At 40.6% G+C, this 6000-nt stretch overlaps 1 protein-coding gene across 1 annotated transcript in view; it reads right to left on the bottom strand.

Moving 5' to 3' along the window:
* Positions 1-2929: 2929 nt before the first annotated feature.
* LOC147673141 (SURP and G-patch domain-containing protein 2-like) overlaps positions 2930-6000 on the bottom strand; it is a 41395-nt gene continuing 38324 nt past the window's right edge. Inside the window, exon 11 of the mRNA XM_086946877.1 lies at positions 2930-3176. The gene's annotated coding sequence lies outside the window, so the exon portion shown is untranslated. The remainder of the gene's footprint in view (positions 3177-6000) is intronic.

Below are 6000 nucleotides of genomic sequence, written 5' to 3'. Positions count from 1 at the left end.
GTATTCCTTTAAGAGGAGAGTTTTCAGTTTCTTCCCAAATTGTAGGACAGTTGGTGCTGTTCTTATGTCGGAAGGGATCTAGTTCCATCCAGATCCTGATGCTTAGGTCGCTTTTCCTTTAGCTCCTGCAGTATTTAGTCTCTAATCAGGGGCTTTTAAGTGACTTAGCTGCTTTTGAGTTAATCCACTCTTCCAGGGAAGCTAATGTAAGTTTAGAGCAAGGGTGGTGTGATCATATTTCTTTAATGCCTTCATAAGTCATACCGTTGCATGCAGGATGTCTAACAAGAGAGTGTGTGCTTTCTCGGATGCCATTAAGCAGGGTATTGCCTTAATCTACGAGCAGAAACCAGTGCTTGAACTGAACCTCTCTCCTGAAAAAAAACGTTTTCCAGAGATGAATTGGACCAGCGTTCTTTAAGTGTTCTTGGCAAAATATTATTTGCGTGAGAGGTTAGAGAAGAATGTGAATCTGAGGGGTTTGACCAGTCTGTCAGTTGGGGATTGAGGTCCGTTACGTTTTATGAGTTGGAGGGCATTGGGTCAGTTAAAGAATCAGTGGCATGACTGTGTCTAGTCACGGAGACCATGATTGAAATGAGGAGAGGATTAGCTCTAAGAGAGGGTTCAATTCTGGAGGCACACTGGGACAGTGGTAGCCGTTGCTGGAGACAGGACGAGGGCAATGGTAGTTTGCAGAAGGTCATGCATTAAAGCAGTGATACACAATATGGCCCGGAAGCCGCATGCGGCCCTCATGAACTTTACATTTAAAACTTTATTTTTTTTACAATTTGCCTTTTCCAAAAGAAAAATCACTGATGTATATTATGTAAAGGCTGCTCCAGACTAGTTCAGTGTTTCTGGTGATCAATGACGATACCTTGGTTGTGTAGTTCCTATAAATCTATAGAGGATCGGCGCATTTTGACAAACTGTGGAACTGGTGTCCAGACTGACTCTGGACACCCCCCATCGAATATGTTTGCCTGTATACCAGCTTAGCTCACAGTGCACTATGAACCCCTCTTACTAAGAAGAGAAAGGTTTCTGGCAACTATCCATTATGACAACCCTGACCCCTCAGGGATTAGGAAACAGTAAAATACTTTTCGCTCAGTGACTTGTGCTCACTTTGTTACACTGAATAAACAATGGGGACATTTTAAATAAGCATTTGATCCAGCGTCATTCTAGAGGTAGATTTCTACCGCCCTGCTAAAACAATAGATATATGTAGGTATATTGTATTGTAATTAAATTTATATAGCGCTTACTACCCCTGACAAGGCATCGAAGTATCATGCTACTCTGGAACCCATAAAGGATTAGTGTTGAAGTAGTATATTGAAAATGAAAGTAATTTGAGTGGTGGATAGGTTAGTTAGATATTTGGATTGAGAAGGATAGTGGAGGGATGGAAGAGGGAAATAGGTTAGGATTTATATAGTACTGCTTACCCCTGATGGGGTGTTGAAGCGCTTTTTTCAGGCACTAGCACGCTACTCCGGAACCCATAAAGGATTAGTGGTGAATTAGTATAGTATAGATACTAGACAGTAATAATGTGTACTCCTACGATGGTAGCCTTAACTAGATGTACCTAGCATGTATTTAAGTGTATAGCCAAGAATCCCCCTAGGACAAAGCCAACCCTATTACCTGAAGTGAGAAACTGAAGGACCCAGTCTTTGTCTCGGGATGGACACCCCGCAAGGGATGTCAGACCACTGCGTGCTGGAGTGTCTGCGTCCAGGAGCTTCAGCGTCTCAGGTCAGAACGAAAGTCTTTCTCCTCTGCCTCCCCCAGCAAAGATATGGTGTTTATATACCCAAAAAGGTAACCACAGGGTTTCTACCATGCTAAGTCATGTCGGCCGAGGATGACGAAAAGGATGACCCTTATACATACTTATTTTGCAGAAGATGGTAGTCCTGCTGTGATTCCGAGAAACCTTATGCACAATAAATGAGGCTAGTTTTCGGGGAAAACCCCACGACATTTATGCAGCACAAACCAGTTATATTGTACAATGACACGGTAAAATGTAGGTGAAAGGTTAGGTGACTACCTACGCCTATGTTGGGGTCCATTACAAATCATAACATCTTAGAGAACCACAAATTTAGCTGGAGTGCCAAGAGACACTAATGAGCTTAACTATTAGCAGTTTTAAGCATCCACATGTGCAGTACCATGCTTCCTTAAGTTCAAACTCAATGTTGATCACAGATTAAATGTCAAGATAGCAGGCTAAATATTCATCTTCCTGAAGGAAATGATGACGCCATCCACCCCAGCTTTGGTGCACAACAAAGATTGTGTGACCCAATCTTAGGCTTCCAAAGAAGATGTCTCTCTGGAGCACTTCATGCTCTCTCTACAAGCTAATCTTGACTTTAGCTAGGAGAGCCAATAAAACAATTTAATTAGCATTAACTAACATAGCTTCACCTCTGCCCATCAGCATGTCAGGGTGGAAATGGTGCTTGCATTCGGATTTTCCATATCCATTTTTTTTTGCAGATTTCTGTGTGTGCTGTCCGCTTTAATTATGAAGCCACCCCCATAAAGAGCTTGTTCACTCTGATGGGTTCTTACACCCCACTAAGAGCTGGGTGTTGATAGTCCATGAACACCTATGTGACTACCACAGCCCTTACCGCAAACCTCTTTCGCCTCCTCAAAGGATCATAGGGAGAAGACTGCCGGACCTAGCCCAACGGCTGCTATGTTCAATGTCTTTTAGATTAGGTGGCACAATCTTTGTTTTGTTTGACACTTGAATATATTTGCTAAAAAAACTGCTTTGTATAGATGTATACGTATTCCCAGTAAACACAGTACCCACCAACATCATAAGACTGCTAATGACAAGCCCTTCAACGCATAGCACTTGATCACACCAATACTCAAAATAAAAACACAATTTGTTTAATTGCCACAAGTTGACATTTATTGACAAAAGAAAAAATACTTTCAAAGCCTTTGCTTTTGTGAAACTAATCAATGGGCATGCAACAGGACAGTTTCCATCAACCACTACTGTCAATTTATGCAGCAGAATAGATACTTTCACTGGATTCCGTATTAAAAACATAAAATATTGAATACGCCACAGAAGTTTTAACAAGTTTGTAGATGCTCGTGTTCCCAGCAGAAGGTAACCTGCAAAACTAAACAAAAAAAGCTGGTGAGTGTTTTAAAGTTATCATAATTAGACAATGCTTTATTTTTGCACGTTAGTAGTTCTCAACTCGTTATCTTCCCGTATTGCAAAATCTACGTAATGGGAGGTCTTCAAAACTCAGTTGCATTGAATTGCAAATTGAACTCACTAAGAAAAAAAACTAAAGAAAAAGAAATTAAATGTTTTGTAAGAAACTTTAAAAAAGCGCATCCAATAAACTGCCCTATTTAATTTCCGGTTGCAGCTTTCTATGCCCTTCGAGATCTTGCCATGAACGCTTGGAACGTTATCCATACAGCAGGGGCAGATTTTAACTTACTAAAATGCTATAAAAAAAAGTGAAGGTACAGCAAATCAGAAACTTGGATGTTGACAGTCAAAGTTCCAAAGCCTGCTTGAAACCATAATTAGTCCCTGGTATCTTGAAGAAAGCATGCATCCCAGCACAAACTGCTGTGGAAAAGTGTAAATGGACTGCCTTGAAAGAAGAACATTGGCAAGATCTCTGATGCTCGCCCATGTTAAACCAATTAATCTACCTTAAGCCAACAACCTGAACAAAACCTTAACCCGAAATTAAGAAATTAGTGATGTCCACCAGTTATTACCAAGTCAGAATACCATGGTTTTACCCTTTTTTTGACAGCTTAACAGGGAGAATTTGGTTGGCCAACTAGGCGATAGGTGCAGGCTAAGCAGCAAAGAATACAGGTTTTGAGGCACCATAAGAGAAGCCTGATGAAGCAGAGAAAAAACCCAACAGCAAAAAGATTGCTCCACTCCTACAACTCAGAAGGCACAGAGGTTTATAGGCCACAGAGTCTGCTGAGAGAAATGCGTTCACTGAATTTGCGTGTGGTGCTTCAGGCGTTCATCCTCCTATCTACAGAGGCAGGCTGCAAAGGTTTGGGTACGGGTGTTTGTGCTTCTGTGTGTTTTCAAATCCATTGTGCAGATCCAATGCGTGGACCATAACCATAAGGAACCTAAAACAGCTATGCCACGAGTTCCAAGGAAAGAGTACGAATAGCTTCTAGTCTCTCTGATAGAGACGCGTGGAAGAAAGAATCGTCAACCAAAGACATGAAAGCCGATTTAAGAGATAGGGAAGGTGGGCGGGGAGGAGAAGTCTGAGCAGAATACACTCCAATAGCTTGGAGAGTGAAGGAGTAAAAGATTTAAGCGTCTCAATTTGGAGAACAAAATAAGATGGCAGATTAAGACAAGATGATCCAGCCTAAGATTTGTAAGGTTAGTTGTATGGACTATGTTTCTGTTCCACAAAATTCTGAAAGTGCAAAATTGACTTAATAGTTCGAATAGGCGACAATGCAGAGTGGAAACATTGATGGAGGAATATTGCTGGCAAACTATGGAACTTACTGGTGAAATAGAGAATTCTTTCTGACAAGAACACATTCTAAGTAGGGGTGTAGACTGCTAAATACTGTAGATAAGCAAAGTCCATATACACTAGGGCCTTTGTAAAAAGTTTTTTTTTTTAACGAAAAAGAAAAAGTAAAGTCAAAGAACAGACAATGTAAAGACTAACAAGTTGGACAAGTCCTAAGGAAGGTACTTGAAAGGGCAAATTGAGGTGCCATAACGTTAAAACTAAAAAATAAAGACAGGATACCACCTTCAATAGTTGATCAAAACAACTGTGCCACACACTGCTTTAAACACAGATAAGAAGCTTGCACCTGTTTTTCTGGGTTGGTCAGTTATGATTAAATTAGTTGTTTAAAAGTGAGGGCGGCGAAAGAAAGACCGAGAATTATGCAGTGTCAGGACGAGAAAAATGGAGAGTCAGTCAAATGAAAGTAAGAGTAGCCTCCTGAAGGAGGTAGGCAACAAGGGAACTGGACAATATATGAACAAAAGAAAGTAAAGATACCCACTAAATACGATTTTTTATACATTATTCCCTTTTTGAAAATCCATGGGGCTATCTCTAAAGGAGTGCATGTTTTACAAAAGGATGCTAAGAGGTTCCAACAAAAGAGGTACCAGCAGGTATACTTCGTTTCGACAAAAGGAAACAAGCATTTACAATGCAATGGTCTCGGCATTATTAAAGGTAGAGCTATTGGCATTGCTTTTTTTTTAGTATTAATAAACACACACACAGAGCCACACCGTGACAAAGCTGTTCACCCGGTCCCTAATTAATGTTTTGTCGAAGTACCAAATCCACCCGGTACCATTCCTTCCTAGAGGACAAGCATAAAATGGCAACGACTGGGGGCTCTCCAATTCGAGGCCCCAACACAAAGGTATTCTCACATTTCTATATGTGTAAATATATCATGCATGTTTTTCCTGTAGTTCGTTGCTTCAATTATTACTATATGAAATGAGAACTTCTTTCAGAGATCTTAAAGCTCTTACATCGACTGTACTAAAATGATTGACATCTTGATCATTTTAGCTCAACCATCACAAATATTAGCTTACTACTCCTGGCTATGCAGACACCTTCAAATATTAGCAAGTTTCTAGTGCATCTTAGTTCGGCACCAATAAACACGTGGATCCTGCAAACCTCTTCCCCGAACACAAACCCTTTCTCAACTTATCATTGCTAAAGTTAGTGTTGAAACAACTTATTTCTGTACACCATGAAATGTGGTTTCTTTTACATAGTCTCCCTAACTTGTAATGCTTCAGTCGCCTCACCAACTAACTGCGATCTGAAACAGGGATCAGAGCACTTTAAATAGCGCCAGTTAAGTTACAGTGGACGCACATTCATTTTTGTCAGGCAGGGGGAGAATAAGTGATTTGCCCAGGCGCATGCAGATTGTGTA

This window comes from Lissotriton vulgaris, chromosome 12 (genome assembly GCF_964263255.1).
Source record: "Lissotriton vulgaris chromosome 12, aLisVul1.2, whole genome shotgun sequence".
Lineage (NCBI taxonomy): Eukaryota > Metazoa > Chordata > Amphibia > Caudata > Salamandridae > Lissotriton > Lissotriton vulgaris.
The sequence above is the reverse complement of the archived record's forward strand: the minus strand, read 5'-3'. Positions and strand labels throughout refer to the sequence as shown.